The sequence below is a fragment of the Schistocerca serialis genome, chromosome 4 (genome assembly GCF_023864345.2).
Source record: "Schistocerca serialis cubense isolate TAMUIC-IGC-003099 chromosome 4, iqSchSeri2.2, whole genome shotgun sequence".
Lineage (NCBI taxonomy): Eukaryota > Metazoa > Arthropoda > Insecta > Orthoptera > Acrididae > Schistocerca > Schistocerca serialis.
The window spans coordinates 21,897,719-21,908,523 of NC_064641.1; the positions used below are offsets into that span (position 1 = coordinate 21,897,719).

Sequence of the window (10,805 nt, forward strand, 5' to 3'; positions counted from 1 at the left end):
TCATATCAGCGCACACTCCGCTGCAGAGTGAAAATCTCATTCTTGTGTCGTACTTTTTGTAATGGATCTTTTATAAGCCTGTGTCCCTATTGATTGGACATGGTACATCCCGTTTTGTTTTAAAACATGTACATCGATATTGAAGTTTTTATTTGTGTACATTACATATAGAACAATGTGACTAGGATATGAACAATGGAGGAAATGTGCGTTTTAATAAAGCTAACGTGGCAATTTTACGCCCGACTATTAAGTAAACAGTGTGATTTACGAGCTAGAAACATCCCACAACTGCCGCTGGAGTGCGTTGCGATCGCGTATACCACGTTGGGGCCCACGTACCGTATGCACAAGTCGCATCGTTCGTGAGCGTTCAGCAGCACGTTGAACGTGGCACGCTCAACGTTAACGTTCGACAGCACGGTCCGTGTGACGAAGGCTTTAGCAAAACATCTGGCATAGAACTCGAGAAAATTCTGTTCTTATGTAAAATCGCTAAGCAAGTCTGAGAGATTCCATCTAGTCACTCTTTAGCCAGTCTGGTGTGGCAGTTGAAGTAAAGAAAACGAAACCGGAAGTTCTAAATTTCGCTTTTAAGAAATCATTTACGCAGGAGAATCGTACACACATGTCGTAGTTTGACCGTCGAACAGATTTCCGTATGGAGGACAGAGTGATAAGCAGCCCTGGCGTAGAGAGACAACTGTAAGAGTTGAAAACAAGTCCACAGGTTTGGATGGAATCCCAATTCGAAAAAATACAATTACAAAGGATATTCTACGGCATTGGCCACTCACTTAGCTTGGAATCTTTTACCCAGCGCAAAGTACCAGGTAAAAGCGCAGGTGACTCCTGGATATAAGACAGACCCGCAAAATTACGGACCAATATCTTGAACAACGGTTTACTGCAGAATCCTTGAACGAATTCTCAGTTCGGATATAATAAATTTCCTTGACAGGAAAAAGCTGCTGTCCACAAATCGGCACGCTTTCTTTTCTTACATGAGATTCTACGAAGTGTGGATGAAAGGCAACTGACGGATTCCGTATTCCTACATTTCCGTAGCACGTTTGACATAGTGCCACATTGCCGATTGTCGATGAAGATACAAGCATACGGAATAGTTTCTCAGGTATGTCACTGACTCGAAGACTTCTTAACTAACAGAAGCCAATATGTTGTTGTCGACGGTTGTACATTAAGAGATATTTGCTAGTTTTTGCATCAGACTGATATATTGTCAAATACGGTGATAACTGGTGCACTTCTCTGAAGTTTGGGTGGTAGGAGATACTTGCGGAAGAAAACTAAACTAAACTCCGTCCGAACAAGCCATGGAGGCCCAACGGCACCGACCGGCCGCCGTGTCATCCTCAGCCCACAGGCGTCACTGGATGGGGATACGGAGGGGCATGTGGTCAGCACACCGCTCTCCCGGACGTATGTCAGTTTTCGAGACCGGAGCCGCTACTTCTCATTCAAGTAGCTCCTCAGTTTGCCTCAGAAGGGCTGAGTGCACCCCGCTTGCCAACAGCGCTCGGCAGACCGGATAGTCACCCATCCAAGTGCTAGCCCAGCCCGACAGCGCTTAACTTCGGTGATCTGATGGGAACCGGTGTTACCACTGCGGCAAGGCGGTTGGCTTCTTCTGGAAGAGAAGCTTTACCAATGATCTTGGCCCCGCGCCGCAGTATCGTAGCTCACCGCTAGAGAAGCAGCGATCTCCCTTTGCTAAAAGCCACTCGGTGGCTGTCTCTAACTAGCCGTTCCTTGAGTTTAATGCTGTTATGTAAGGAATAAAACAAAATACAAGCTGAGAATAGTCTTCTATTGTGGGTAAAGTGGCTAATAATTTAACGGATACATTGCCAGCGAGGATCGTATTTTATCAATACAGCTGCAACTCACTAGTGCAATACACATATTCTAGTCGATTTTTCTTGCTCTTATCACACGAAAGAGTAAATGAAATATGTGCATTTGATAATGGTGATTTCTTCCTACTTAAGCACTGTGACCCATTTGCCAATAAGAGAGATAACTATGTTTTCATTCCGCTTGAGAGGGAAGAGTTATGATGTTTACGTCCTCCAGCCACGTATCTCGTGGCCGAGTAATGTGTGCAGAAGGGGCGAGCAGAGGTCGCGGACCTCCGGGCTCCGACACACATACGCGAGTCTGAAACGAGGAAAACAACTCGAGATGGTTTTGTCACCTACTAGGGGCAGTTACTTTTAGAGATCCGCGAAGCTTTCGTTGCTTATGTGCTCCAGAGCAGTGGCTTTCAAACTTTTTCAGATACGGCTCTTTACACCATAACAAAAGACGCCGGCGGTAGGGTCTTGTTACCTACTTGCAGATACTGTTGCTACACCAAGTCCCAAAACACAAGAAGTGATCAGGAAACAAAATTAGACCTCGCTGTGGAGTCTGGCGGAATATCAGTATGTCTGTACTGAAAGGACATTTGATTCAGTTGCGTTGTCAACTCCTTTTGGAAAGTACGAGCTTCGTTCAGTAAGTAATCCAGCACATTTCTTCCTGAAACCAGGCTGGTTTCATACAGCGTTCCAATATACCGTATTAGTCTTCGCTGTTTTGGTATATTTCAACATACACTATTGGCCATTAAAATTGCTACTTCAAGAAGAATCGCAGATCATAAACGGGTATTCATTGGACAAATATATTATACTACAAATGACATGTGGTTACATTGTCACGCAATTTGGGTCCAGAGACCCTGAGAAATCAGTACCCAGAACAACCACCTCTGGCCGTAATGACGGCCTTCATACGCCTGAGCATTGAGTCACACAGAGCTTGGATGGCGTGTACAGGTACAGCTGCTCATGCAGCTTCAACACGATACCACAGTTCAACAAGAGTAGTGACTGGCGTATTGTGATGAGCCAGTTGCTCGGCCACCATTGACCAGACGTTTTCAGTTGGTGAGAGATCTGGAGAATGTGCTGGCCAGGGCAGCAGTCGAACATTTTCTGTATCCAGAAAGGCCCGTACAGGACCTGCAACATGCGGTCGTGCATTATCCTGCTGAAATGTAGGGTTTCGCAGGGATCAAATGAAGGGTAGAGCCACGAGTCGTAACACATCTGAAATGTAACGTCCATTGTTCAAAGTGCCGTTAATGCGAACAAGAGGTGACCGAGACGTGTAACCAATGGCACCACATACCATCACGCCGGGTGATACGCCAAGACGGCGATGACGAATACACGCTTCCAATGTGCGTTCACGACGTTGTCGCCAAACACGGATGCGACCATCGTGATGCTGTAAACAGAACCTGGATTCATCCGAAAAAACGACGTTTTGCCTTTTGCCATTCGTGCACCCAAGTTCGTCGTTGAGTACACTATCGCAGGCGCTCCTGTCTGTGATGCAGCGTCAAGGGTAACCGCAGCCACGGTCTCCGAGCTGATAGTCCGTACTGCTGCAAACGTCGTCGAACTGATTGGTGCATAGATCCTGAGAAATCAGTTGTTGTCTTGCAAACGCCCCCAACAGTTGACTCAGGGATCGAGACGTGGCTGCACGATCCGTTACAGCCATGCAGATAAGATGGCTGTCATCTCGACCGCTAGTGATACGAGGCCGTTGGGATCGAGCACGGCGGTCCGTATTACCCTCCTGAACCCACCGATTCCATATTCTGCTAACAGTCATTGGATCTCGACCAACGCGAGCAGCAATGCCGCGATACGATAAACCGCAGTCGCAATAGGCTACAATCCGACCTTTATCAAAGTCGGAAACGTGATGGTACGCATTTCTCCTCCTTACACGAGGGATCACAACAACGTTTCACCAGGCGACGCCGGTCAAATGCTTTTTGTGTATGAGAAATCTCTTGGAAAAGTTCCTCATGTCAGCACGTTGTAGGTGTCGCCACCGGCGCCAACCTTGTGTGAATGCTCTGGAAAGCTAATCATTTGCATATCACAGCATCTTCTTCCTGTCGGTTAAATTTCGCGTCTGTAGCATGTCATCTTTGTGGTGTAGCAATTGTAATGGCCAGTAGTGTAATCTCCGTTCAATGCGACGGTCTTACGCCCCCTTCCTGGGAGGGCCTTTATGCCCACATGGTACCACTCCAATGGTCGACGTCGGAGCCAACGACTAACTGCTCCTGCGAAGTGCATCCCTCATTGGTCCAAACAGACGGAAGCTCTTTACGGTCTTCTGTTAGGTGACGAAGAACTCAGCGGGCACACACCTTCGGGTACCCCAAGTGGTGGATCAAGTACACCAACTGGTGGACGAGCGTGACAGCACCACCAACAGAGATGTCCAGTTGAGCAGCGAGGTGTTTGATTGGGATCCGTCGATCGCCTCCAGCGAGAGTGTCCGGACGTTCCAACATTGCAGGAGTCACAGCTGTGTGTGGCTGGCTGCCACGCAGGGCATCGGATAGGTTTGCGCGACCTCATTGCGATAATGACAGACGCCTAGCACAACGACTCACCGTGCTTTTGTTCACTGCCAGGTCTCTATAGACATTCTGCAAGTGCCTGAGAATATCTGAGTTGCTCTAGTTTTCCTCCAAAAGAAACTCAGTGACAATTCTATGCTTTGAATGCAAGTCCGTTACAGACGTCATTTTGAAGGGTACGTACGTTTAGCACCGCCATGTATCGGAACGTCATGAAACTATTAGGGCTGAAGAGGGAAGATTCCACGATGTTCCACAGCATATTTCACCTTTTTCAACCGAAACTGGCCCATAAAAGAATGCGTTGCAGTACTCATTGAACGCCCGTCGAATTTCAAAAAGTAATCATTGAGTTAGTTAAATGATCCACAAACGCATACTTCGATTCTACACTCAACTGAAAGTCAATGTCTTCTAAAACCGTGTGAAGAGCACTGAAAACGTAATGCATATGTTATAACACTCAGCTTTTTCTTCCGCAACAGTAGTTTCTTTCTGAATGCTCAAATGTTTTGTGTGACAGCAGCATAATGTTGGTCTCATTACCTTGAAGGGATACTTTCAATGAACTGAATTTTTGAAATATGTCACAAAGATACGTCGGATTTAGAACGTCACCGTCTACGAACTTCTCGGAGCGGAAATGACATTCTCACCTGAAAGCCGCAGAGAGTTACTGTTATATATTTGGGAAATGTATTGAACGCCAATATCGACGCACGTTTGTTGAACATTTCTGCTGAAGTGGCCGACTTTTAATGGTTCAAATGGCTCTCAGCACGATGGGGCTTACCAACCGAGGTCACTAACTTAAACCTGACTAACCTAAGGACAACACACAAATCCATGCCCGAGGCAGGATTCGAACCTGCGACTGTAGCAGCAGCGTGGTTCCGGACTGAAGCGCCTAGAACCGCTCGGTCACATCGGCCGGAGACTTTTAATGAAGATGACCACTTGGATCACTGACTGAATGACCTCATGAAGGGCAGGGCTCATGAAATTTGATGCGTCCAGAGCTTGTTTATGGACCACAGATATTTAATTACTTTTGACAAAAAGTTTGCACTTAGTTCTTCGACCATGTTCCGCTCAAAAATATACTCTTGTCTTGGACGCTATATTGTCTTTATTATTGCTCCTGATAACGCCTTTCGCTTCAACAGTAACATCGAATCACATCTTTGGTACGGAGAACTAACATTAGAATGGACAGAACAATATTTTATGAAAATAATGTTTAGAGTAATTGCTAATTGTAGTGACGCACAAGTTAACTCAGTTTTCAGGATAGCAAATGGGAAGTTGCGGTACAGAAAATAGCCCAGAGATCACCAGTGTGTGTGTGTGTGTGTGTGTGTGTGTGTGTAGTGAGTGAAGTGTTATGAAACAATGTGTGTATAGTGTGTGCAATGACTGATAGTGAGATATGAGTGAACAATGTGGCATTACATTATTTAATAAGTTATTTTGTAAAAAAGTATTGTACACCAGGAGTAAATCTCTAACTAGAAGTCTGTAAATATTTGTGTACACTAATTAGCTTATTTTAAATTGATCTAAACTTGTAAATACTTTGACATGTCCTACATCCTTGTAAAAAGAGATCTAAGGATGAATAAAGCTGCTACTACTATTTCTTAGTGGACACGTAGTATCTAGTTAGAGTTAAACATCTTTCTCGGCATGAAAAGCCGCGCGGTGCGTTACTAAGTATATATGTTTGGCCGCCAGGTGAGTATAGTGAACGGCTTATACCGAATGTAATTTCCCACAAAAATTTTAATGTGAAGCATTTACCCTCCTTCTTAAATATTCTAACTGCACTCCCACATATAACATTTTAAAATAATTTTACAGCAGATGTTTTACGTCGAAAGGTGTGCGACTTGAATCATATTGACGTTCCATTTACAATATAAATTTTTAATTGACCAAACGTGCAGTTACATGTGCAGAAGAAACTTCAGACTGCAGTATTAAGTCATAACTACAGCTAGCGGTGTTACATGTATGGAGAAAGGAACTTTATTTTGAAGCCGTGACAGGCAAGTAACTTTTTTATACGACATCCTACGTGTAGACAGAGGACCGTATAAAAAGCAGTGATGACAGCAAAAACATTAATGACAATAATGGCAGTAACAACCGGTGATGTGCCTAATATTGCTTTCGTTGAATAACTGGCCATATTACTCATATTACACGCATTTTCTGTTCAGTATTAATTAAGATTTTGTCTACATATAAAGTTCACATAAGAATGCTATATTTGATGCACGTAAATTTCACACTATAATGTTTGACTTTCCACAATCCCTACAGCTGCGTCACATATGTACTATCATTGGCAATATTGTTCACTTTCATTACTGTGGTCATTGTCATCAGTGTTTGTTACTGCCAATAGTTCTAACTGTTTTATATATGACCCTCTACCTAGGAAGTCGTATAAAATGTTTCTTGCCTCTCCCGGCCTCAAAATAAAGTCCCTTCTTCCTCTATACATGTAACCCCGCTAGCTGTAGTTACGTACTAATACTACAGTTTTACGTTTCTACTGCACATACAACCATTGCAGTTTTGGTTTATATATGTAGCATCAAGGGATCACCAATTTGGTACTGGAGGGCAGCGTGGAGGGTAAAAATCGTAGAAGGAGACCAAGAGATGAATACACTAAGCAGATTCAGAAGAATGTGGGTTGCAGTAGGTAATGGGTGATCGAGAAGCTCGCACAGGATAGAGTAGCATGGAGAGCTGCATCAAACCAGTCTCAGGATTGAAGACCACAACAACAACAACATGTAGCATCATGTGATTAAAGTCCCGTATCTTTTGACGGACAATAATATCTATTGGAAAAATGTTTTTAAAATGTTATATGTTTAGACTATAATTAGAATATTTAAGGAGGGGAATAAATGTTTCAGATTAAAATTTATCTGAAAAGTTGTATTTGGTATTTAACGCTCACTACAGCCAACTGTGGCCGCACACGTTTACTTTGTAATGCGGAGGACGGTGAGAGCCAGTTTGGCTTCTGGTGTTAAATAAGAGGCTGGCTTTTGATGGTCAGTAAGCTGTTTAACTCTAATTGAAGGCTATGTGTAGATATGGTACACAATCAAACTATGCGCCACTACAATTACTCTAGAAACTGTTTTCATAAAATTTTGTTCCATCCATTCTGATGTAAGCTCTCTATATCACAGATTTGATCTGATGACGCCGATAAAGCGAAAGGCGTAATGAGAAACAATAATAAAAATAATGTAGCTGCCACGACAAGAGTATATTAGTCGAACACAAATATAACTCTCGTACATGAATAAACAAAGAGTTGCATCACACGAAGAGATTAAGGGTAGCTCCTTATTGGCAACACAACTCTTAAATTGAGAAGTATAATGATTATTTTTGATGTTCGTAATACAATTTTATTACAACAATAGCTTGAAACTTTCAGCATAGGGCAGGAGCAAGTAAAGGAACTATGGCTCAAGTTTAAAAGAGTAGCAGACAGTTCTAATAAACATGTTTTTATTCACAACTGTCTCGAGACAGTATCGGCCTGTGAGGCCTAGACTAGATCGTATAAAACAAAAATTCGAATGAAACAATGGTAAAAGAAGTGTGTTCCAAGTACTACCTTAGTTATACCTACGAGCTGACCCTAAACGTTCCTTCGTTCAACTATACCGTAGCCGTTAGCCAGTTTTGTCTAAAATTTAGATCCTCATCCTCTGGTCGGTATTTTATGTATGACGTATTAGTTAATACATACGTTTGACAGTTTTGTCGTAGCATTATCATGCGTTACTTGCGTATTGGATCGTTTCTCATCTTTAAATCGTTATCTGGGGGACACAGAATTTTACAAATTCGAAGAAAGTATATGCTATTTGTGAGCTGAAACACACAGCTAGAAATACGATCATCTCCGACGTATTTTTTTTTTAAATAGCCGTTTAGAAGCAGCGAAGTACTATAGAAACATTTGAGGGTACAATGATCTTTGATAAGACAAGCAAAAATAGCACATCTTTTGTCGAATAGAAACACTTGAATAGTTATTCGCATGTAGGAAGAACATCAGCGTTTCATTAAGATACTTTTAAAGGTTTAACCTATGCTGATACGCTCCACTCAAGGAGACATCTGGTCTAAATGATAAATAGCAATCAGTTAACAATTTTGCAACGTGATGCTTTAGATGTAGCCTTAGCAGCGGTGTACTGTTCTGGTAATTTCGGATCATTCGTTACATTGCAAGAAAGGAAGGAATGTTGCGGTTAGATATCCCACAAACCGTTGTACAGAAGCTGGACCCTTCAGCTAAAAACTGCAACCACTCCCATCTAAGGTCGTCCTTGATTAGAATGAATTATGCTTTTACGTAAACAATTTTAAAAGTGGAAGCAAGGAACTGCCGAATTCCAGAAGATAACATATACCGGGTGTTGCTCCTAACAGGCGTTAGGCACATTTTCTCTGGTGTTTTGGCAGATATTTACAATTAGGTTTTTGCATTGCATAGCTGGAGTCAGCCCAAACAAAAAACTGCTCCTTACATCTTTCATGCGACGCTCAGAGTGTTTCCCACCACAAATTAAATTATTTTTAAAGCGGATTTTTACGTGCGCATTCGATGGAGCGCTCCAAAATAGGCTACTCCGATATTTGTTGCATCGATATGTATTGACAGGGACACTAAAACACGAAGTGTAAACGGGAATGCAGCGGTCGACCCAGCAGCTCTGCATGCTTGGCGGTAACAGGGCAGTGCCGTCGCTACTGAAGTACCGATTTATTCTTTGAGATTTACTGTTCTAGATAATACACATCCATAAAACAAATATCGCATAGATAACTGGAGTACTCTATCGAATGGGATCGTAAAATTCCCATTTGTTTGCAACAGGAAACAAACTAACGCTTTCTGTCGACACAGGATGTCGCATGAAAGACCTGATAAACATTATTTGTTTAGGCTGAATCCAGCTACACAATGAGAAAACGAGATCGCAAATTTCTGCTGAAACAGCAGAGGAAAAGCGCCTAACGACTGTTAGGAGAAACGCCTTGTATATGGCGAGATAAAACACAGAGGTAAACGATAACTGATGAGGTTTACTGGCAACAACGCAGATGGGTCGTTACTGCAGGTGAAGAATAAAGAAGAGATAACATTCAGTGTCTGTTACAACGCGATAATCTGTATCCCCACACTATCACCATGACGTAAGCATTTACCCCCTAGCATGGCTGGGAGATGATTTGGCATACCACACATGTGTTCCCGATATTGTGCTCTCGTGCTCCCAAGTTTCCCGTTCTGCACCGAAGAGTCATCAAGGAAAATTCTTTCGAGATCGAAATAGCTTTTAAATCTCGATTTCACGACTTCAGTTCCAAGTCTGACGATGAACTGATAAATTATTCTGCCAGAAAGTTGGGAGACAATCAAACATATTTTAAAGTGAGAATGTATTACTAATTAATTTCGGAGCGGTAAACATCACAATTAAAAACGTTTATAACTATTTCTTTTCTGGGAAACAAGGCAAGAAAAGAAATAGTCTAATTCTGTAATGAGATATATGACAAAGGGGAATGGCCTGAGGACTTCCTTGCAACTGTCATGATACCAATAAAGAAAAAGAGAAGCACTAAAAGATGTGAAGAGCACCGGACCATCAGTCTAATTTCTCATGCAGCTTAAGTCTTGCTGAGAGTGTTGAATAGATGGCTATATGGCAAGCTGGGTAGAGGGATTGCAGAGGAGCAGTTCGGATTTAGAAGAGGAAAAGGAACAAGAGATGCTATTGGCCTGTTAAGAACTGTAGGGGAAAGATATATGGAAAAGGGTAGAAAAATCTTCGCTGTTTTTATAGATTTAGAAAAGGCTTTTGACAGAGTTCAGTGGAACAAGCTGATGGACATTTTGAAGAGGAAAGGAGTAGACTGGAAAGAGAGACGACTGATACAGAATCTATATTTACAACAGAAAGTAAGGATAAGGATTGGAATGAAATGTCAGAAGGAAGCAGCATTGGACGAGGCGTTTGACAAGGTTGTTGCCTTTCCCCACTGTTGTTTAACGTATACCTTGAAGAGATTATTGCGAAAAATTTAGATGGAAAAAGAGGAATATGTATTGGCGGAAAGAGAACAGAATGTATAAGATTTGCTGATGACATGGTATTAGTTGCAGAAAGTGAGAAGACAGTGAATAGCATGCTGAAAGATCTGAATAAAGCATGTGTGGAATGTGGGATGCAAACAAAGACAGCAAAAACAAAGAGTATGGTCATCAGTACAAGACGCAGACTGTCCAATATTAAAA

At 42.4% G+C, this 10,805-nt stretch overlaps 1 pseudogene; it reads right to left on the reverse strand.

Moving 5' to 3' along the window:
- Positions 1-1,528: 1,528 nt before the first annotated feature.
- LOC126476016 (5S ribosomal RNA) lies at positions 1,529-1,646 on the reverse strand (annotated as a pseudogene).
- Between the last annotated feature and the right edge of the window lie 9,159 nt (positions 1,647-10,805).